The sequence below is a fragment of the Meles meles genome, chromosome 12 (genome assembly GCF_922984935.1).
Source record: "Meles meles chromosome 12, mMelMel3.1 paternal haplotype, whole genome shotgun sequence".
Classification (NCBI taxonomy): Eukaryota; Metazoa; Chordata; class Mammalia; order Carnivora; family Mustelidae; genus Meles; species Meles meles.
In genome coordinates this window covers 8,088,489-8,111,833 of record NC_060077.1, presented here as the reverse complement: position 1 = coordinate 8,111,833, position 23,345 = coordinate 8,088,489, and the positions used below count along the sequence as shown (strand labels likewise).

Sequence of the window (23,345 nt, the reverse complement as noted above, 5' to 3'; positions counted from 1 at the left end):
CTAACTGGGGCAACGTGGCTCAAAGTCTCTCTCTCTCTCTCTCTCTCTCACACACACACACACACACACTCACACACTGAAGGAGGGAACCAGCTATCACTACCAAATCAGGTTGGCTCCCAGGCATGCCTGTCTCCACTCCTCGGCTCCAGAATCCCAGCAAGGCAGGGAGAAAGACAGGGGTGACTTAGAGTGGCTTACTAAGGCTTCTGTGTGTGTGCACGCCCATGAAGCATTGCATCTTTGCACTCCTTTAACAGGGCAGCCCTGTGTGAAGGCGCCCTCATTCTCCCATCTCACAGCGGAGGAGACTGAGGCACGGAGAAGGGAAGATGCTTACCCAAGGCCACAGCTTGTAAGTGGTAGGGTTGAGGAAGGTCCTGCTCTTAAGGGCTCTGTCGACTTCGGCAAAGCAAATAAAAAGAATGTTTGACATACAGGTCGTGTGAACAACAGCATCTCTGCAAAATGTCACTGTTTTTTTTAATGTCACTGTTTTTAACTCTACAAGCTACGTCTGTTCCAAAGTAGCTGCTTGGTGAAGATTCAAGTCCCCAGCCCAGTCCCCCAGGCCATGGAAGGCAAGGCCTCCGGGGCTGGGCTGGGGGAGGGCAAGTGCCAGTTCGGCTTCCAGCTCAGGGCGGGCAAGTGGCTGGGGCCACCGACCTATCCGCGAGAGGGCTCCTGGCCAGGGGTGCCTAGCGCCCTGCGTGCGAAGGCGAGGCCGCGCCCCCGCGCCCCTGCTCGCGCCGTGCCTGCCGCCGCCACCCGCCCGGCCGGCCACGCAGCGGCCTCCGCAGACTCGGCGGCGCCGACGCACCTGCAATAAGTCCCCGCCGCCGCCGCCTCGCGCCCAAGGCCGCCGGCCCGCGCGCCGCTGATAAGACGCCGGAGGGGGCGCGGGGAACGGGCGGGGCCGGGCGCGGGGGCCCGCGGCTCCCCGCCGCCGTCCCCAGATCGCGCTCCTGCCTGTCGAGCCCTAAAGGGTCTATGCCCCGCCCCCGCCGCGCGCGTGTGTGTGTGTGTGTGTGTGTGCGTGCGCGCGCTCACGCGTGTGTTTCCCTGTCTCTTCCTTCCTCCTGTCTCTTTCTCTGCTCACTCCCAGCCCTTTCTGTCTACGCTCCCCTCTCTGCCTCCCACCATCTGATTCTCTCCCATCTTTTTTTCTGGGACTCCTTTTTGGTTTCTCTCTGGGCAGGGTGAGTCACTCTGTGTTCCTCCTTATCTGTGTGTGGCTCTCCATCGCACCACCTCCTGCCCGCCCGCTGGAGCTCCGTCCTCCGAGCCAGCTGGAGCCAGAACAGCTGGACCCCTGCAGCGGGCTCAGCAGGTGTCCTGCCATCAGTGGGCGGGGCTGTACTCACCTGGGCGCCTTTCATCTGAGCCTCTCCACGCACTTCACAAACAGTCATTAAGGCCCGCCTGGGGCCAGGTCAGGGAACGTCACAGCCTGGGCTGGTTATCTTCATTATTAATATGCACCCCCTCTCCCTTAAATGAGTTTAGTGCTGGAGACAGAATCCCCGCTGACGCCCAAGAGATTAAGGTCTCTCAGGGCTGCACAGGCCAAAGATGACAAACCGATAGAGCCGGGACAGGAGTTTCTGCAGCTTCCTCCCTGCCCCAGGGGCCTCTGCCAGGAGCTTCTAGACTGCTTGCAGCTTTGAGAGCTCTCCTGGGGTCCAGCGGACAGGCTGGATTTCTCAGAGTGGGTCTGGCCCCAGCGGTCTACCGTGGAGGGGCTCTTGCCTCCCAAAAGAGGCGAGCAGGGGTCCCAGTGGGACCATGGCTTCTTAGCCCTTGGCTAAATCTGGAGCAGCAGAGAGAAGACCAGTGACATGGGTTTTATTTCTGCACTCATTTTTCTGATCAAGGGGTGCATCCAGATACTACAGCGAGGGGCCCAAGCAAGCATGGGCAACTCAGGAACGGGATCCAGGGCAAAGCCCCTGAGCTGAGAAGGTGATGCCAAGAGTATATTCACCAGGCAGCAGAAGTTCTGCTGCAGGAAAGCAATTTGCGTCCAACCAACTTCTTGCCCCCGAGCCCCCCAGACTCCCCCACAAAAGGATATTGCTGTTATCTCTTCTGCTGTCAATAGCCACAACTGAGACCTGTTGTTTAAGTGCACACCTCCAGTAAGTAAAGAGCGTGTTCTCTGGAACCTCTGGATGGTGTGGATGGGGAGCAAAGGGACACTGGTAGAATGCCGCAGCCATCTGAGGACCTTCTACCCACTTCCGAATAGCTCAGATTCCAGTGTCCTAAGTTACTGGTCGAATACTGTCCCTGAAAGGCCTTCGCTGTGTGACCTCAGGCAAGTCGCTTGCCCTTTCTGGGCCTTATCTCTAAAATAAGATGGAGAGATCTCTTTGGCTCCTTCAAGTCTCTGGCCAGGCAGTTTCTATATCCTGACCTCATACATATTTCCCCTTGGAGGGCCCTAAAGTAAGTATTCCTTCCAGAGTGGCAGGCCACACTCCCTGTCCCAAATCCCTGTTTGGTTTTGTGTCTATTTTTTAGCTAGGGGAGGGGATCTTCTTCTCCTCCTCCTCCTCCCCATCCTCTACCTCTTCCTCTGTCTCCTCCTTCTCCTTCTCCTTCTTCAACAGACAAATCTAGTGAAATACCATATTTTATTTTAAAGACTCATGCTAGGATATACTCTCAACGTGAAAAGATTCTCGCGGTCAGCTATAATTTCACCGTAGTAGCAAAGGCTACAGTCTCCTGGTGAGGAGCTGAAAGGTTGACAGATTTTTTAGGAACTGTTTTCATATCATTCCCAGATATGTAAAAAGATTTTTGACTAGCACCACTCAGGCTGACGGTCACTGAAAAGAACTCGACCTTTCTGCACCGCAGTAGTTCAGCGAATAACAAAATAGAGCGAGGCGTTCAGTGCAGAATTCTAGCTGCCGGGTGCACAGGTATTGGCTGTAAAATCCTATCGACTTTTCTGTTCTCTTGAACATCTTTATAATACATTCTAGGAACAGAAGTTTGGACTGTCCACCAGCACCCTCTCATCCTTGTGTCTCAACCGAAGTCCGTGTTGCTGAGATCAAGATCTCACTATTACATCACATGAGGAATCTGGGTATTCGGCAGCTCTTTTTTTGAGGAAAAAAGAGATGCCGCCTGCCTGGCGTCCCACAGCTAGCCTAGGGGAGCCACAGAAGGGGCCTGGGGATGGAGAAATCTGGAATCTGATTACCCGTGGGCCACTGAGTCACGCTCTGACCTTAGGTAAGTAGGTTTACACTCAGTGTCCTGTTTTTCCATCTGTGAGATGGGAATGATAATGCAGGGCTGTTGGGACAAGCAAGCAGATAACTTCCAGAAAGCCCTTTGAGCTTCTTGGAAATAGCACGCCAGATATGATTAGGCGCCAGAGAGCTGCAGGGAAGCGTGCCCGGTGGCGACTGGAATGATCCGAGCTCACTCTGGGCAGACGTGGTCATCGGGCTATAAACGGAGCCTGTCCGCTCTGCCACCTGGTATTGTTTATCTGTCTCCCCCTTCTTACCCTCCCCCCCTTACCCCCACCCCCCCACCCCCAACTACTCGCAGCCCACGCTGTTTCTGGAAGCTCCTCTGATCATACTAACCGGCACACTCTTGCCCTCTCCTCCTGAAACCTGTGGCCCTCAGTCCAGTCTTTTCTCACAGTAATGATGTCAGTGAGCACCAATACCCACCCCTGGGGCAGCCTCTGAATTATTTGATAGGCCCTGTGCTAAGTGTCATCAAATCCCTCAATCCTTACTCTTAACGATCCCCCCTTCAACAGGGATGTCTCATAGCTACCAACTCCAAAAACCTTTTCTTAACTTATTCCATTAAGACACAACTCCTGGGGGCGCCTGGGTGGCTCAGTGGGTTAAGGCTCTGCCTTTGGCTCAGGTCATGATCCCAAGGTCCTGGGATGGAGCCCCACATCAGGCTCTCTGCTCAGCAGGGAGCCTGCTCCCTCCTCTCTCTGCCTGCCTCTCTGCCTACCTGTGATCTCTCTCTGTCAAATAAATAAATAAAATCTTGAAAAAAAAAAAAAAAAGACACAACTCCTGGTTGGGGATTTACAGACATGTTGTTGTGGGGCCCTTGCCAGGCGAGAGAGGACTTCCTGTCCTCCCTCCACAGATGGTCCCCCCTGTCCGTCTTCTTTACACTGTGACCCTTCCCATAGATGCCAGTACATTTTCTTTGACTTTGTCAAGAAGCTGTCCCTTGTCCTCCTGGGGTGTAAGGACACCTATGAGGCTTTTCTCAGTTGGGGTAGACCAGCTCCTATAAACAAATCTCTCAAGGCTCAGTGGTTTATCGTAATAAAAGTTTGATTCTCTGTAACACTGAAGACAAGGAAAGACGGCAGAGGGCTCCATTCCACACAGTCACTCAGAGATCCAGGCTCCTCCCATTTGGTAGCTCTGCCCTTCCCTGCACCCCTAGAGTCTTCCTCACTTGGCAGGTGGATGGGAAAGGAGCACAAAGAATGGTGTGGGAGGTTTTTCGGGATCAGGCCTGTAAGTTGAGTGTATCACTAATGTCCACCAGCAAATGGCCATAAACGTCATCACATGGTCTTATCCAACTCCTGGACACACAGGGAAACACAGTGTAGTTTGAGCCCCAAATGTTGATGCACATAAAGCAGGTTCTGCCCCAAAGCATCAGCAATACCTAGACGGAACAAAGACATGTGTTTCTTCTGGAACAAGGACCAACTTCAAGGGTAAGCGTTTTCAGAGCTGTGCACCTCACTCCTGGCCCTAAGTAACCTCTCTACAACACACCAGCTGGGATTTCCAGATCCTTGAATAAAAATAAAAATATCTGCCCTGGAAGTCTTTACTCCCTGTGAGTAGATTTCCTTAGAGCAACAATAGCAAGACCACTTCCAAGTTTAAAACCTATCAATGACTCCCTAAGAAAAAAATGTCCTCCCCGTGTGTTATGCCTACACTTTGGGACACGGCCCTGTTGACTCCCTAACCTTATTTCCGGTCACCACCACAGTGGAACCTCACCAGCCATGGGGCTACGTGCAGTTTCCTGAACACACTATGCTCTTTCTCATCCCTGGCCATTTGCACATGCTTCCCTCTCCCTGCGATGCCCTTCACTGTCCCTTGCCCCTAGATGCAGAGCAAACTCCTCTTGATCCTTTAAAATTCAGCTCAATGCCCGGTGAAGACTTTCCCAAATGCCTTCGTAAGATCCTACAGGATGTCTGACATTGTTATAGCTATGGGTTTGGGCTTTCTTCCAGCAGTGATCCCTACTCCCACCTCTGACCTGCAGGCATAACCCCTTTGGAGGTCATAGTCTTGAGAGAGGGAGCCTGGGGTGGTGTGAATAGCAGGGTATGGTCCTTCAAACTGGCCAACCTCTTTCTACCCCTAGTTAGAGCAGCCACTATTCCTTGCTGACCTCAAATAGCTACTTTCCAGTTCATTCTGGAAGACCCCAGGTTTTCTTTCATCCTCTACCAGAGCGCTACATTGTTTGAGAAAATCCCGATTGGTCAAAGCTAATTATGTCCCCTCTATTCCCTGTTAGTGACTGACTGAAGACAGATCATGTGACCAGGGGCTACTTGAAGAGGCTTCTTTGTCCTTTTGAGGAGATACAGAAAGAAACAGACCATTTTCTGTCTTTAACCATTGGTGTTTGAGAAAGTGAGGCCTGGAACAGCAGAACCAACAGGGAGAACCAACTAGAAAGGCTGGCAAGGGAAAAAGACAGAAGGAAGCTCTTTGAGCTTCTGAATTACTCAAACCTGCAACCAGAACACCGTTAAGAGTGTAAAGAACCACGATTAATAATTACACCCAGGCAACCACTGTGAACCAGAGCTGAACCAAGCTGAGTGGGAAATACGTTCATCGTCATGCTGAATTATCCAAGTTCGTATTCAAATCTGACATAAGCTTCCAGCTCCTCAACTGCCAAATAGGGGAGTGGGGGGAGGTATTATCTAACTTGGGGGAATTTCCTAAGAAGGTACAGAAGGACCTCCAGTAGAATTTAACCCCAGTAGGTAGCTGTCTTTCTTCCTACATACTATGGAGAATTCTGGCTCACTTATCTGGTTTATTTTCCTTACCAATACCTGTTACCGTACTGAGACTTCAGGTTCTAGTTCACGGAATCACAAGAAGGGAGAACAGGAAAAAGGAAAAACGTCCATGGTTCAGGTTCATAGGTTAATGTCCATTTCACAGTATCCAGGAGGTACAAATAAAGAACTTGAACCACTGGAGAATTACTTTTCAGTTGTCTGTGTGTTATTCACAGTGACAGGGGACCAGAGGCTGACCCCCATAGTTCATGAGTGCCTTGAGATGGTAAGTGAGCGAATGAATGCCTTCCTTGGACCAACAACCAGTCAAGAGTCTATCTTCCAAGAATATGGCTACTCTAATCTGAAAACAGATACTGCTCTTCAATAATATGGGGGTTCGGGACACTAACCCCCCACACTTTTGAGTCCCCCCCAAAACTGAACTATGATTACAGCCTACTATGGACCAGTAGCTTTACCAATAATGCAAACAGTTGATTCACATGTTTTTTTGTATGTTATCTGTAAGCTATACTGCATTCTTGCAGAAGGTTAGCCAGAGAAAAGAAAATGATACTAAGAAAATCATAAGAAGAGAAAATACATGTACAGTCCTGTACTATATTTAAAACGAAAAAAAATCTGCATGTAAGTGGACCCCTGTTCTTCAAACTCGTACAGTTCAAACCCATGTTGTTTGAGGGTCAGTTGCATGTTTAGAACAGTGTGGTTTCTGCATTTTATTTTATTATTTTTTTAATATCTTATTTATTTATTTGACAGACCAAGATCACAAGTAGGCAGAGAGGCAGGGGGAAGCAGGCTCCCTGCTGAGCAGAGAGCCCGATGAGGGACCCGATCCCAGGACCCCGAGATCATGACCTGAGCCGAAGGCAGAGGCTTAACCCACTGAGCCACCCAGGTACCCCTCTGCATTCTATATTCCACTTTTTAACATACTTTTCAGTAACCCTGCCTCTATCTCTTATTCTCCACATCCCCAGTTCTATAGTAACTTCAGAAATAAAATCAGTCACACCCGTGAGTCAAATCTTGTAGAGATCTGTGTCTCTAGTGTTCTTCAGGGAAGAAACCCTGATGTAATGAACAAAATTATTCATGGTGTCTCTGCCTTTGATTCAGATCAAGTCAGGCAAGATTTATTGAGCACCTACCCTTGCTCAGGCAATGCTGACCCGTCCAGAAGTATCTAACTTTGCAGAGGAAAGGAAAAGGCATTACTTAATTCAAACTGATCCACACCAAATGCCCTGCCAAGCCCCCACAGGGAAATCACTGTGGTTGGAAACTTCCCTGAACCCTCCTCATCCCAGTGAATGCAGTCTATCCCTGACCTACAGGTTGGACAAGTCCTGAAGGAAAATGGATAGATGCTGATGGATTAAAAATGAAGAGGTCGGCTTAAAGGACATCAGCTTCCTGATCAGATATATTAAAATTAATTATAAAAAATATTTGACACACATTCTTCTCATGAAAAAATAACACAAGAATTTGGGAAATACAGAAATGTGCTAAGAAGAAAATAAGTCATCAGAGAATCACTGACACAAAATTTATCCACGTTTACACTCTTTTCCCTGGAGAGAGAGACAGAGAGAGAGAGAGAGTGTGTGTGTGTGTGTTTGTGTGTGTGTGTGGTTTTTGGCAAAAGAGATATACACTGTAGATTCTTTTAGAACATTTTTTTAGTTTATCTAATATTTCTATTTCCTCCTATTCCTTGAGGCCATGGTTTTAGTCACTGTATGTTCTTGTCCCTTTAATAGAGCGTTACCACGCTTTGCGTAAGAATTTACAGCTAAGGAACCAATTTCCTTTTTCTCTACCACGTTGTTATGATCGTGCTCCCATGTACATATTGGTGACATTTTTGACTATCTGTATTTCCTACCTCCTCAATAATTGTCACTATAAATTATTTTTCTCCTCTGATAGGCAAAACACCGTCGCTTGTTGTTTTAATTTACACTGATTACATTATAATGCCGTCAAATATCTTCTTATGGCTTAACTCCCTATTTAGAGTTCCTCCTTGGAAACTGATTGTGCCCGTTCCCAGCCTGTTCTGTTCTATGCATACATTTATCTTCTTATTAATTTATTATCCTATTAATAAATGTTTCATAGTAAAACCAATAATCATTTTACTTTCACTATGTATGCATTTTCTTCTAGAGTCTGCTTCCTGTGGAATGGGGAAGCGGGTTTTGGGGTTTTGGGTTTTGGGATTTTGTATGGGGTTTGGGGTTCTTGTTTTTATTGGTTGAATGTATCACATGTAGCTTTGCTGTCCCTTTTGTGATTAAAAAAGGCTCCTCCACACCGCGTTCAGATAAAAATTCACTGATGTCTCTAACGCCTTTATAGCCTCACTGTTTACAGGTGACTCTTAACCCACTTACATTAATTTTGCCACATGGCTAGAGTTAAGAGTTTGACTTTATTTTGACCAAGAGTTTATCATGTGTCATAGTATCATGCTTCCCCCAATATCATCTCTCCATTGACTGGAACTCCCACCCTGATCATGGATTATATCCTTATCTACGCTTGGAAGTACTGATGGGATTTTATATTTAATTCCATGTATCTAGATGTCTATTTTTTATTAGGTCCATATTACTTGAGTCATTATAGCTTGGCGACATGCTTGACATTTGGTAGTGTAATTCCTCCCTTTTCAGATGAAAATGTCTACACTTAAATTTTTTTTTTAAGATTTTATTTATTTGACAGAGAGAGGGAGCACAGCAGGGAGAAGCAGCAGGCAGAGGGAGAAGCAGGCTCACCGAGCCGGAAGCCCAATGCAGGACTCGATCCCAGGACCCCAGGATCATGACCTGAGCCAAAGGCAGAAGCTTAACCGACTGAGCCACCCAGGCACCCCAACTCTCACTTAATTTTAACTTGAAGATCATTTTCACCTAATTTTAAGGAGTTCCTTTAAAAGTCCTTTTGGGAATTTCATTACGTTTCTTTTAAAAACCAGAGAAGGTTTTGATTCATTTCTAAACTCTCTCTTAAAATTTTCCTTTGATTTAATCAGCTCATCTGCAAATAATTATGTTTTTATCCCTCTCTTTCTAGTTTATCTTCATTTCATCTGTTTTTTTTTTTTTCTCCTGCTTTATTGCATTGGCTAGAACTCCTTAAAAATTATTAAATTAAGGGTTGTCATAGGACTCCTTGTTCCTGACTTTAACGGGAAGTCCTCCACTATGAATGATGTTGCTAGCGATCTTGAAAAGATAGTCATCAGTATGTGAGAGGAGCATACGTCTAGTTTAATGAAGGCTTGATTGTTGTTCCTGTTTTAAATCACATAGATCTTGAGTTTATCAAATACCTTTTTGATTTACATCAAACTAATCTTGTTGAACTTATATTTTGTATATAGACCCGACTTCACTAGGGTGTTTCTTCTTATACTATAGGATTTTGTACAGTGCTCTAGAGAGCACTGGGCGGGGGAGGGGGAGTTCCCATGGAGCCCCTCAGGGAATGTGTAGGAATGGGTTTAGGGAAGGAGGAGAGGAAGAAGGGGATATGGGGATTTAGAGATGCCCAGAAGAAGGCCCTGCCCATACCAATTTGCTGCCACAAAGTAAGACCTCACCAATGATTTTATGTGAACAAATCTTCTTTTTTTTTTGTGAACAAAGCTTCTTAAACAAACATACGCCTTTTATATAGTACGTGCTTCCGCATTAATGTTTCTTTGTTTACTGGCTTCTCATTTATATTCACAAATGGGAGTGGCCTCTAAGTTCTCTTTTTAGTGCTACGTTGGCTTATCCTCTCCCATTACTCACGGGAAAGTGTTAGAATGACCAACGTGTCCTGGTTTGTTGAGATTCTCCAGGTTTTAGTACTGAAAGTCTCATCTCCCAGGAAACCACGCAGACCTTGGCAGGGCGTAGAGGGTGATAATGTGTTATCTCTTGAGCCTGGAATATGACTCACTGATACAGTTTTGACCTGGGATTTTGTTTTTGAGAGGTGACACGTTGACAACTTTGTAAATGTTCTCCCTGGTGTTTATACATGTATAAAGATATATCCACACATAAAGACACATATTAATTTTTCAGTAAACTCATTAATGTTTCCCTATAATATCTTCCATGTCATTGAGATTTTTCCAAGTGATTAATTTAGAATAGGGGTTCTTAACCGGGTATATTGGGGGGGGGATGATTTTGCCCCTAGGGGACATTTAGCAATTTCTGGAGACATTTTTTGTTGTCATAACTTGGGGGGAGATGGGGCTCCTGGGTGGTTCAGTTAGGCATCTCAGGTCATAATCTCCGGGACCTGAGGTTGAGGGCCATGTCAGGATCCCTGCTCAGCGGGGAGTCTGCTCTTCCTCTCCTTCTGCCCCTCCCCCTGCTTGTGTTCTCTCTCAAATAAAGAAATAAAGTCTTTTAAAAAAAATGACTTGGGGGAAGAGGTGTTACTGGCATCTAAGGGTAGAGACGAGGGACACTGCTCAGCCCTTTACAATGCACAGGACAGTCCCCCACCACAGAATTCTCCAGCCCACGTGTCAGTAGGGCCGAGGCTGAGAAGTCATGATCCACAGGTACATATAGTACTCTCTCATAACTTTAAATATCCCCTTCCTAACTTCGTATCCTGCTTTTCATTGCAGACTTGGAATGTTTATGCTTCCTCCTGGTTTTTTTCTCCTTGAAACTTCTCAACATCTTGCCCTTTTAAAATGTGTTTGTTTGATCGCTTCTCAGCCTTTCAGCGAAGATCAAGTGTAAAATATGTTTGTTTCTCAAAGAACAGCCTCTTACGTGTAACTTACCAAATTGAGGTTGTTTTCAGTCCTGATTTTCTGATTTCCTATCAACCCCTTCTTTTCTTTTGCATTTGCTGGGTTTGTTTTGATGTTCTTTTTCTGACTGCTTTCATTGAAAGCTATTAAGTGTGAATCAACAAGACCCATTTACGGCTGACATTCAGTGACACACGCTGTGTTTCACATTATTCCAACCATCAAAGTCATGCCAAGTAGAGGGGAAGCGTGGCCGAAATATACGTCGCAATCTGCTCTCCAGCAGAAGTCTTGGCTCCAACAGCTGGATCAATTCAACTCACTGGGTTTTAATTAAGCCCGCTAATGTCCATGGTTACAAAATGAGATTTTTCTTTCAAAAATAGACAGAGCTTAAGATTTAAGAGGAGAAAAAAAAAATAGATCCAAAAGGAGAAATGAGGTATGCAGGGTATCAAGCAAGTGGATGAAAGGAGCAAGGTAAAGTTAAACAAACGGACACAGCTGGAAGGACGGATGGGTCCAAAAACAGGGTCAACAGGGGACGGACATAATGGCGGTCGTGCAAAGCTGGTCGGGAGGTGAAAAGCAGAACAACGAGGATCAGGAGCAGGGTTTGAAGAGAAGGCCATGCATAATAATGACTTTCCTCTCTGTCCTACAAGATAGATACCAATCTTCCTCTTTGGTAGATAAGGTCATGGGGGAGATAGGGAAAGGGCAGAAGACTTGCCCGAAGTCATAGGGCTTCGAGAGACAAACCCACATGTTTTTCTGATTCCAGAAACCAACATCTTTTCCCCCACACCGCGCTTCCTTGCAAATTACCCCTCGCAGGTAAGAACTAGTCCAAGAATCTCACTACAAAGCAGTTTCTCCAACGTCCTCTGCTTTGCACACTTCTGCCTGAAGGAAAACACCCACAACTGAGAACCAGCTAGGCTGGGAAAAGTCCACATGCGGGACATAAATCTCCAGTTTACAAGAGCAAGGAAAATTCCCCTTGGGAAGGTTCTGGAGACAACCCAAAAAGACGAAGTCTGGGAATTTAGAAAGAAAAGCTAAAATGGGTCTGACAATGATCTCCAGGGGTTGTCACATCCTGGGGGCACCCACATTCACAGAGACTGATGGCAAGCAGGCTTATAATTTGACCATGTGACAGCTGCCAAATGCCCAATGGGGCGGAGAGGGTACAGAGAGGGAAAAACGCTCTTCTATGTGGTTTCTGCCTCCAGGATTCTGCAGCTTTGCCTCTGTTTAGGTTTGCCTGGGAAACCTCGTTCACTGCATTCACCAAAGTTGACCGACCCAGATGTCCGAGCTTTGCCGACCATGAAGAGGCAGGGAAGGTGCAGAAAATTCACCATCGGGTAGAGGACACGTATTGGTGAACAAATGACCACAACAGTGTTCTCCACGAATAAGGTGCCACTGCCAAAAAAAGCAGGGATTGGGTGGGAAGGGAGATGTTCCCTGGTTAAGCTCAAACACTCATCCCTTTCCATACTGGAATTTTATTCAGTCATGAGAAAGAAGGAAAGACTGATGCTCTGAAAACATGGATGGCCCTTGAGGATGTTGTGCTAAGTGAAATAAGCCAGGCAGAGAAAGACAAATACTGGGTGGTATCACTTATATGTAGAAGAAGAGAGAGTAGACTGGGGGCTGTCAGGGACTGGGGTGGGGAGGACATGGGTTGGGGGAGACGGTAAAAAGCTACAAGCTTTCAGCTCTAAGAGGAATAAGTTCTGAAGATCTGTTGCAAAACAATGATTACAGTTGATAACATGGTATTGCACGGCTGAGATTTGCTCAGAGAGGGGGACATGTATGTTCTCACCAAAAAGGTGAGAAGGTAACTGTATGAGATTTTGGACGTGTCAATCAGCTAATGGAGAGGACCTTTCTACAATGTACATAAATATCATCAAATCTCCACGATGTACACTTTACATATCTTACAGTTTCATTTAATTATACCTCAATAAAGCAAAGGTTGTAAAAAAAATTGAAACAAGATATATAAATTAAAACCATCTTGCAAAAACCCAGAAATGTCCATCTAGCGAGTGCCCGACCATGGTGGCTATGAGTACTGATTATTATTAATATTTTCTAAAATATTCCATGTCACCAAGCATATTCGTTATATGAATTAATGAAATAATTCTTACCATCATATCATTGTAACTGTCATCATTACTAAGGTGATCTATCCATTAATGTAATGAATTATATGACTGTTATTAATATTTAATATGAATTTTTGTTATTTAATGTTAATATTCTTGTGGGCCTTGATTCTTGGGAGTGGCAGCCCCTTACACAACAAACACCACACAGTAAGTGTCATGGAAATGCCTATACTCTTTATCCTTGGTTTTTCAGGTAGTCGGAAATGCCTCGCAGGTGCTTAGACCAAGGACTCAAGCAAGATATAGAAACTCTGTGACCTTGGCCAAGTTGTGTAAACTCTTGGACCTTCATTTCCTTATCTGTCAATTGGGTCTGAAATGTTACCAATACAGAGTTGTTACGGAGTATAATTACATTAATTATATATATCATCTGCATGGCATGACAAACACACAGAAAAGTACTGTACACGTATCTGCTATTATCACTTTTTTTTTCTTTTTTTGCTATTATCACTTGATGGCTTCTTCATGGACAGATATCCTCTGTGACTCAATGCTGCAGCCCCGTGAGTCTGCCCACCGCCATTTTCCCATTGGCCCCAACTGGGAAGGTTACCAGTGATTCTGGCTTAAAGAAAAGGAGGAAAGGGAATCCTCATTTTTCAGTTTTGTTTTTTTTTTCTGTTGTGAGAACTCAGAGACAACATCTTGATAGCTGAGTCAGCCCGACCCAGGATGCAGAAATTACTGGACTCACACAAGATCCACTGGTTGTTTTAAAAGTGGTTGGAGAGGGACGTCCGGGTGGCTCAGTCTGTTGAGAACCCCGCTCTTGGTTTCAGCTCCAGGCATGATCTCCGGGTCGTGGGATCGAACCCCATGTTGTGCTCCATGCTCAGCAGAGGAAGCTGGCTGGTCTCTCCCTCCCTCTCCCTCTGCCCCTTCTCCCCCGCTCATGCTCTCTTTCTAAAATAAATAAATAAATCCTTAAAAAAAATGGGCGGAGAACTTTCCTTAGGAGCAACACAGCTCTCTCTGTTCGGTGTTTTCTTGTTGGACAGCCTGTATTTATTTATTCTTTCAGTCAACAAATATTTATGGAGCCCCACTATGTACCAGGCACTGTGCTAGTACCCAGGGGAGGTGGTGAATAAGATAGGAAGAATTTGTCCTTATAAATATATATGTATAATAATATGTACGAGACCTTATACTTCTCTCTCTCTCTATATATATGTGTGTGTGTGTGTGTGTGTTATAATATAAAAGCTTATAATCTAACAGGGAGACAGGCATTGTTAAAACAGCTTTTATTCTAGTGAACAGCTCAGGCTCTCTGCAGAATGTTTTTTATTAGATGCAAAGAACACACAGATTTTTTTCACTTCAATCCAATTCAGCAAACATGAATTGAACACCTACCCCACTGAAGGCCCTGGGCCAGGTGGTCTGAGGATACACGGTTGAACAAGGGACCGCCCTCAGGATGCCTATACTCTGGCCTGATCAGGACCCGAAAAGGTCCATTTCTCAACGCACTCATGACCAGCCCAGGGGACAGGATGGCTAAGTAGGTGGTGCAGGGGCCTGCTCGCGGGTCCCCTGAGGCCCAGCTGCCTGCAGCAGTCGCCTCCCACCTGTCACCTTGGGCCAGGCCTCTAACTCACCTAACTCAGCTTCCTCATCTGCCCAACTATGCATAAAAGTAGCTCCTACCTCATGGGGTTGTAGTTCAAGTTCAGTGAAGGGCTCTATGCCAAGGGCCCAGCCAGGAGCCTGGCAAACACTCTCAAGTGATAGCTATTTTGTCTTTCGATCGAGGGCTATCTCTGTTATTTTTTTTCAATAGTCAAATTGGCCTTTCTCCCCTGTACTGCGTTTTCCTCTTGCGCTCGTTGCTTTCAAGGCCCCCGGCCATGAGACAGGCCTTACCTGTCAACCTCGACATGGCCGAAAGGACTTTCTTAGGGTGATCAGCTGTCCCTGGTCTGGAGGGCCTGGGGGAATTTCCAGGACAGCCAGCTGGACTTCCAATGCCCAAACCAGGACAGTTCCAGGCAAACAGAAGAGCCAGTCCCCATCCTGGGCCTTCACAGACCTTATAGCATGTATGTAAAGTCTCTGTGTGTGTGCACACGTGTGAGCCTCTGACAGCCTGGACAGCACTCCGCTGGGTCTGGCACGTGGAGGACAAGGTCCATGGGACAGAGCAGGCTCGGGTGAGACCCACTTCCAGCCACTCTTAGTGGTCCCTGAGCCATGTGGGTCTTTCTGCCACTCCATAGGCTTCTAAGCAGGAGGACTGGGAAGATTTTTGAGGATCTGGGCCTCATCTTCCTATGACACAGGGCTGTGATCCCTGAGTCTCCCCAGGAGGATCTGGAAGCAACTGGGAAAGACAGACTAGCACGTCCGAGAGGGGTGGCCACGTGATTGCCCTCCCCTTGTTCTGAGGGTTGGTCCTGGATTCAAGTGTTGTCTTGGCTACTTTCTAGTGATAAGGCTTTGGGAAAACTACCAACCCCTCGCCTCAGAGTCTCAGTTTCCTCTTTTGAGGACTAAATAGATCACATATGCCCCCTACTTTCAGTGAGGAGAAGGGCACATAGAGAGGACTTCATAAACGGTGGTCATGGATGACAGTTGTCACTGCCATAGAGACCCTGTAATGAATAGCACTGACATGAGCACATAATGGGAACACTGAGCTTTCTCATTCCTCGTCCTTCAAGAGAGTCATGTAAAACAGCGACAGAAGTCTCATACTAATGCCTCCAGGCACAAGTTGTTTTTTTTTTAAATGATATTTAGCTAACACAGACACAAGAAACAAAATCGTCCCCCCCCCAACATTGGAGAATACAATTGTTCCAAATTCTCTTCATTTAAATCTCTCCCAAACTATATTCAGAGAAAGTATGTCTTATTTTATGAAATAAATTCAGATAAAAGGAGGTGTCGAAGAGTTAAATAGGTGTGGGATATACCAAATAGGTTTTGAGATATACCGAATTTGGTGAACTTATTGCAGGACTTCTCAGAGCTTTTGCTTCATGGATAAACTTGGTGGCTTCCCCCAGAAGGAGGAAGAACATGCTGCCGTCTCCCCACTTCTTTGGCCATGGTGGTCTTTGCTCATGGAGCGCAAACCAGTGGACTGGTGTTCGGTAGAACAGACTTGGAAAATCCCAATGTTGGTGTTTCTCTACACATCCTACCTCCTCTCTCATCTCAGTCCACACCCCATCGCCTGACTTATTTTATTCTTGTTCTCCGGGTTTTTCTGCTTGGCCACCCAAGAGCTCTGACTCAGTCATGTGCTTGACCTTTGCTCCTGGGTGAGTCTGTGTTCTCTCCATTGACCCACTGGAGTGCATGGCACCAGTATCTGAACAACCATAGAGCTCAGTGTCTCATGCCTCCCTTCTGGGAAACTGGACTGCTTTTTGATCTACCAGGATGTGTCATTTCTCCTAGGAGAGCACTGCTCTTTGAGAACGATGATAAACATGTTGATAACCATCATGAAGATAAAATAAGAAACAGCTTAGCTTTACAGAGCGCTTACCGTGTACCCTGCAGTGGGATTCACTGCTGGGAAGTGGGGACGCTTAGTATCCCTATTTTCCAGATGAGAAACCTGAAGGAAGTACTGTGACTTTCCCGCGGTCACCCAGAAAATCGACGTATTCCAGAACCCATGTTCTTCAAAGGCATGAAGCAGAGATTCTCAAAATACAAGCAAAGATCTTAAATGACTTCATGCAGGCAGAATTATATCAAAATGATCTCCACAGAGGCCCTGCAAGACCTCAGCTCCCTCCAAACACTAGCTTAGGATGCCTCAAAACATACCATATGAGCGTCGTAAGCTCCACAAAATATGGCGGCCAATGGCCTGAGCCTTGGATGACCACCTCCACCTTCTCCTTCGCCTCGGCATAGGAAACCAAGGCACACAGCCCCATATAAAATGCTAAGAGAATTCACGAGTGCCTTGGTTTTTCTCCAACTCTGCCATGGCATTCTCTTATTCCATCAGCACCTCATTTTTTTTGGTTGTTTTTTGTTCATCTATATAATGGGGTCACTCAGGGAAATGGACCCTATCCCATGGCCAAGAAGATACTTCCCTCACCTGGGCCTCTTGGGGGTTGAATCCTTCCACTAATTAATAACAGGCCCAGAATCACCTCCACCCACTCCCCCACCCCAGCCAGAGGAGATAAGACACTGCCCTACTTCCTGCATCAAACTGTCTCCTTGTCAAGTCATTGGCGCCACCAGGGTTACTGGCGCCTGCCGCCACCTCCCACCCCATGGGGAGGTTGCTTATCATCTGAAGGTGAAGTGAAGTGATGCGTGTGTCCACACAGGGACCGATTGTAGAGAGCACTTGCAGGATTGTAAAAGGTGCTGTATAAATCAATTATTAATACTAATCAGAGCATAATAGCGCTGTGAGCAAGAGACAGGACGCCTGGAGACGGGCGCCACACCCTCTTTGACACCGTCCTCGGGAGCCAGGTATCTCACGAATTATGAAGAGATCTGAGGAGAGATGATCTGAGAGCAATAAGGATTAACCTCTTGTCCACGAATCCCACCTGGCCTTTCAAAAGCCTGTGCCTGAGGTAGGGAAGGTTCTAGAACTTTGGAACTGGAGGGTATTAAGAGCACGGTTTTAGTGTCAGTACTTAGTTCTAAGCTCTTCACTGAAGCCAGTCGGGACTATAGTTTGCCCCATTGGACTCCACAGAAAATGGTTCTCACCAAGACATGTTTCTCATAAGCCAGCTTACTACTCCCTGGCATTGGGATGGGCCAGTCACGGGACCCCTGAGCTGGGTTTATTTTCTCAAACCACTTCCTGTTCCCTTCTGGGGAGGCATCTTATGAGATGGGGACGAAAGGAACCATCTATTCAGGTAATGAGTGTGAAGAATTGATTTTGTGTTTATTCTCTGATGTTCCAAGACCCTGGTCTGGTTTGGTGACCCTCCTGAGAGGATCCACAGGTCCCCATGAGTGGTGCAGAAGTTACACAAACAACATTTCTCTGAAAAAAATTCATTTGGGCTCTCTTAGAAAGAAATAGTGTGGCTCCTGTGATACTCATCGATTCTACCAGTGTTAGGGTGGCAAGTCAAAGATGGATAATGATGACTACGAACATCTTAAATGCTGGGGAACCCTGTCCTATGGTTAAAAAAAAAAAAATGGATGATAAAAATGAATATGTCTCCAGCATGAACTGTCTGAGAATCTCAAGTACCAAGTAAGATGGTGAAGGTGGCAGGAAGACATCTTGGAATAAATCAAATGGAGGGAACCCAGAAGGGCACGTCACGGGAAGAAAGAAAGAAGCCTGGGGATGGGTGAGCAACAGGAGGTCTAGACAGTAGACAGCAGCCCCAAGAATGCCTGAGTCATCTCTTTGGGGTGGTGCGGAAGTCAGAATAATGCCCCCCACCAAAGATGTCCAGTCGAACCCCCAGAATCCCTGGAAACTGTCAATGTGTTACCTCTCATGACAAAAGGAACTATCAGTTAATTCACATTAATTGAAAAAAACCTCCGAATGGAGAGACTACGATGGATTCTCTGGGTGAGTGCAGTGTAATCACAAGATCCTTATGAGAGGGCAGCAGAGTCCAGGTCCAAGAGGAGGACCCAGCAAGCAGAGCTCTGGACTGGGAGAATGGAAGGGCTCCATGAGCCTGGGAAGGCGAGCAGCCTCTGAAGCTAGAAAAGGCAAGGAAACAGATCGTCCCCAGAGCCCGTGGAAAGAGTAGAGCACTGCAGACACCACAGTTTTGGAAATTCTCATCTCTAGAACTGTAAGAGAGGAGACTTGGGTCATTCCAAGCCACCGCATGGTGGCCAGTGGCGAAAACAGCAACTGGAAACCAAGTCAGCTGGCAAGGGTGGGCTTCCATCCCATCCAGCCCTCTGAGGCATGTAGGCTCCCCTCACAGAAACATGCTCAAGGTTCCTGCATTTCTTCGTTCATCCAACAAATAGTCACTGAGTATCTCCTATGTGCTGGGCTCTCTTCCCTGCCTTGGGGGTGCAGATGAGAATGATCCGAAGATGGAAATGCCTAATGGAGAGACGTATCATCATTCCTGATAGTAATGAGGGCTATGAAGATGATAAAATGTAGGCCAGTGATGGCTTCTGAGGGAGGTGCCATTTGAACCCAGATGGGCCTACGAAGCCCTTGGGGAGATCCTATGGTCACCCTGTGGTAGGAACCGGCTTGGTAGGTCTGAGGAGTAGCAAGGTGGCCAGTTAGGCTAACAGTGACAGAAGTCAGAGAGGCTCCTGTAGAGAATGAGGTCAAAGAGGGAGCTAGGGACAGATCACATAAGGTCTTACAGGCCACAGTAAGGAGTGGGATTTTAGCATAAGTGAATGGGAAGCCACTGCAGGGTTTCTGACTGAACTGAGTGATCCTTTATATAATGTTCTGAAAAGCTCTATGGTTCTCAAACAATAACATGACTCTCGATTGCATTTGGGGTGCTTCCTTGAGGGTAGAAAAAAATGAGGCAGAGTTAGACCAGGAACTGACCCTAACCCTACCTACACCCACAACAGAGTGTGATCTACAGGTCAATCTCTCTGCTCAGGCATGCAACAAAAAGGCACAAGGCTCCGGTTTGTGTTTCTCAAGCCCTTGGCATCGGAATCTAGTTGGGGGAGGGGTGCTTATTAAATATGCAGAGTCCTATACCCTGCTCCACACCAGTGGAATGAGCATCTCCGTGAGTTGGGCCCTGAATCTTCCTGCTTGAGAAGCTGCTCAGGAGAGTCTATGCCAAGAAGGTTTTGAGGCCCAGGGCCCACTCTAGGGAAGACATGGCAGTGACGTCAGAATCCCAGGGGAGACCAAAGAAACGAGGGCCAAACCCACGTAGGGATGCTCAGGCTTCTGTCCTACAAGGACCTCTCAGGTTCCTCCTGACCCAATTACTCCAAGGTTACACAATGGCACTAACTGGGCTAGGTTTCCATGGGTTCTTTCTAGTTGTTATTTTAATTATACTGTTGAAAGGATAATTTGCCCATATAACAAACATTTCTCAAATTCCAGCGGGCACCCAGATTCCCCGGGGCCTTGTCAAGCAAGATTGATGCAGTCGGTCTGGGGCGGAGCCTGAGATTCTGAACTCCTAACCAGCTCCCAGGTGGCGACAATCCACAGACCCCTCACTTCGGAGGAGTGAGGGCGTGCACACCCAGATCAACCGAATCTGCCAACAGCCCTCAAACGGGTAAACTTCCAAAGGCAGCTGGGTAACAACTGTCCTCTCGTCCACCTTAGTGGTTTCCCAAGAGCTTGTGAATTTCCACTGTGATCACAGCTGTGATGTTTGGGGTCAGTTACATAATGAACCCATGCCTCAGTTTCCCTGTCCATAAAATGGGACGATACGGGGTCAGAGAGCTGTTACGAGGACTGAACGGACAAATACAAGAGTGGGGCGGGCTGTAAGTCTTGTTAACCTCTCTCTTCCTCGTTAGACATTGCTTCATCAGGCCAGCACATCTGATATTTTTCCGTCATGCCCTCTATGCCAAGCCTGGATTCGGGCACCCAGGAAGTGTTCGGTATGTCAGAGGAATGAATGAATGGAACTTCAGCAGGTTAAGACTTAAAGAAGTAAAGACACTGGCTCGAGATGCCGTTAAGTGACAGAGGCAAGGTTCAAAGCCATTTCTGCCTGGGGTGGCTTTTCCTCACCAACCTCGTGACGCCAACCTTCTCTGACCCTCAATATTTCCCACTAAGAGAATTAGTCACCATCAGCTTTGATCGGCGGGGCCGGCCAATGCCGTCCTAGCTCATAGCATTTGTCCAGGTCTTATCTTTATTAACTGTGAATTTATCTCCCTGCAGAGATAGGGCTGTGGGGAAAGGGCCCCTCTGTCCACACCTGGGCCAGTCTTACCTGCTCCAAACAGGTCAGCAGGCAACTGGGAGCCTTTAATTGCCTTTTTCCTCACTCAGCCCCCTCCCTCAAGTTCAAACCCGCACGGTAAACACGGCCTCCAGGACCAAAGGTAAGGGAGGTGAGGCAGGAGCATATTAACCTGTAATCCTTTGATAAGACCCAGCACATTTCACAGCACCATAAATTAATGCTTGGCCTCCATAGCCTGTGAAGGTACAGAAGGTAAAAACAAGCTAGGAAGTGAGACAGGCCTCAGAGGCAGAGGTAACCCAGACCAATGTTCTCGGAGCAGCAGGAGGACACCCACGAGCGTCCCCTCCTAGCAGGGAAGGGTTCCATCCAGACCCTTCTATCCCGTCTGTGACATTCGGTGGCGGGCTTCACAGAGAAAGAAAAACAGTTGGAGAAGAGGCAGGGGCGCTCTTGTCAGACCTGTCCTGCCCAGCATCACACAGCTCACCTCACAGCTGGGGAGGGAGCCCTGGTGTTTTCGACGAGGCGGGGCCTCCTAGATCAGGCAGGAATCCACCTCGCCCAGGTGGGCCAAGAATTCGTGTATGGAGTAGAGCAACCGAAAAGTAATGACAGAACTCACCTCAGCCTTGTCAGTCAAAGGTCGTCATCGTGACCGGAGAGGCCACGTCAGAGTCATTTCCAATTAAGTCCTATGGTTCTAAAAGGTCCTCCCTTATGACACTTGGAAAAGGAGTCCAAAAGGCGACCAGCCTACGATGACTCCTATGACCGGGGTCATTACCCTGGTGTTTATTTGGAAGCTTGTCCACGGCCAGGGTGCTCGCCTGTTGGCTTCCTTTCAACACAATGTCCTGAATGCCCACCACAGGCCAAGTATTGCTGTAAGGCCCTGGAGATCCTACGTCCCAGATGTATAGTAGTGACTTCTAGAAACTCCTGGTCCACTGGAGGATAAGGACTAGCTGACAGGAAGCCAGTGCACTCCAGGAAACTACGCAATGGTAGCCAAGCACAGGTGGGTTTTTAAGCAAATACCCACGTGGCTTTGCTTTAGCTGCACAGCAACTCTCTCTCTCTCTGATCCTTCACCCATCAGGGGCCAGCAAATACTTGGAGAATGAAAAGCCAGTTCACCATGGGTTAAAACCAATCCATGCTCTTCTTATTTGTAGGACACATTCCAAAGCCAATCATCAAATATGTTTAGACTTTCTGCTTTGGAGGGTAATCTGCTCATCAGTTCTCTGCACAGACAGACGGCATGAGATTGCCCATACTTTAGATGTTTTACAAAATATCATCCCCGTTTTTGAAAAGGAAGTGAAAACCTACTTGGGCAGAGAAAAGAGGGTAAGTCAAATGTTTCTAATCGACCAGCTTTGAGAAATGGGCTCAGGAGAGAGATATGGTTAAATTCAGACTCGTCTTGACCTGAAATATATTTACTTCCCTATGATTCACCAAAAAGAAAACAAGAGGAGGAAGGAAGGAAGGACGGACAGAAGGAAGGAAAGAACTCAAAACCACAACTGGATTTTCAAAATCAACCCACACAAATACTCCTGCTTAAAGATGTCCCTTACAGTGTTAAGAAACTGGAAATATCTTAAAAGTCCATTAACAGGAAAATGATAAGTAGTAAGTAAGGAGCAATTAAGGAGATATAAAAAGCTCTTACTGACATGCAAAAGATATTTCTAACATTAGGGAAAAGGGCAGAATACAAAATAAAATTTTATTTTAAATGCGTTTTTAAAAAATTATCTAAAAGATACACTAAATGTCAGCAAAAGCTACTTCTGGGTAGAGGCCATAGCAAAGTTAGTTCCCTATAAATTAATGCACTGAGCTTGGCAGGGTGGCGGTGATTAATTAATATGTCAGAGCAAGTGTTGATTACTGACATGGATCATTTCTCACCTTGGTAGAGAAATTTCCAATAAAATAAAAGCAGAGGCAGGACTGGTGTGTTTGTCCTATGAATATAAAGTAAGGCTGTTTTCTTACAAATGGACGGCAGGATTTTTACTGTCCATGTAAAACTTGTAAACTTGTAAGTAGCTGGGTAGCCCACAAAGCTGGCACTTAGAACATAAATTCCTAAGTAGCTAAAATGTTCAGCTAACCAATATCCTTTACCCTGCTCAGGTGTTAGAAAACAAATGGGAAGAAAATAATTTTCTATTAGAAGTTTGGTAAGCAACGGGACAAAGCTTCCAGAAATAGCTTTCCTGAATTCTTGACCGGGATCCCCAGGCATCCCCAGGACAGAAACTGAAGGCGAAGGCATGTTGTCACATGGGAAATCTCGTCCCCTTCTACCACATTCTCAAAGGAATCTGTGACCCCCATCCTAAATTTTTGAGAAACTGTTTTACATCTTCAATCCTGGA

At 46.5% G+C, this 23,345-nt stretch overlaps 2 long non-coding RNA genes across 3 annotated transcripts in view; both read right to left on the bottom strand.

Moving 5' to 3' along the window:
- The window catches only part of LOC123953825, a 39,899-nt gene extending 38,397 nt beyond the window's left edge, over window positions 1–1,502 (bottom strand). Inside the window, exon 1 of the long non-coding RNA XR_006820987.1 lies at window positions 1,365–1,502. This is a non-coding gene — a long non-coding RNA (uncharacterized LOC123953825). The remainder of the gene's footprint in view (window positions 1–1,364) is intronic.
- Window positions 1–21,627, bottom strand: part of LOC123953824 — a 108,283-nt gene extending 86,656 nt beyond the window's left edge. For both annotated transcript variants that reach the window (XR_006820984.1, XR_006820985.1), the window contains exon 1: window positions 21,437–21,627. This is a non-coding gene — a long non-coding RNA (uncharacterized LOC123953824). The remainder of the gene's footprint in view (window positions 1–21,436) is intronic.
- Between the last annotated feature and the right edge of the window lie 1,718 nt (window positions 21,628–23,345).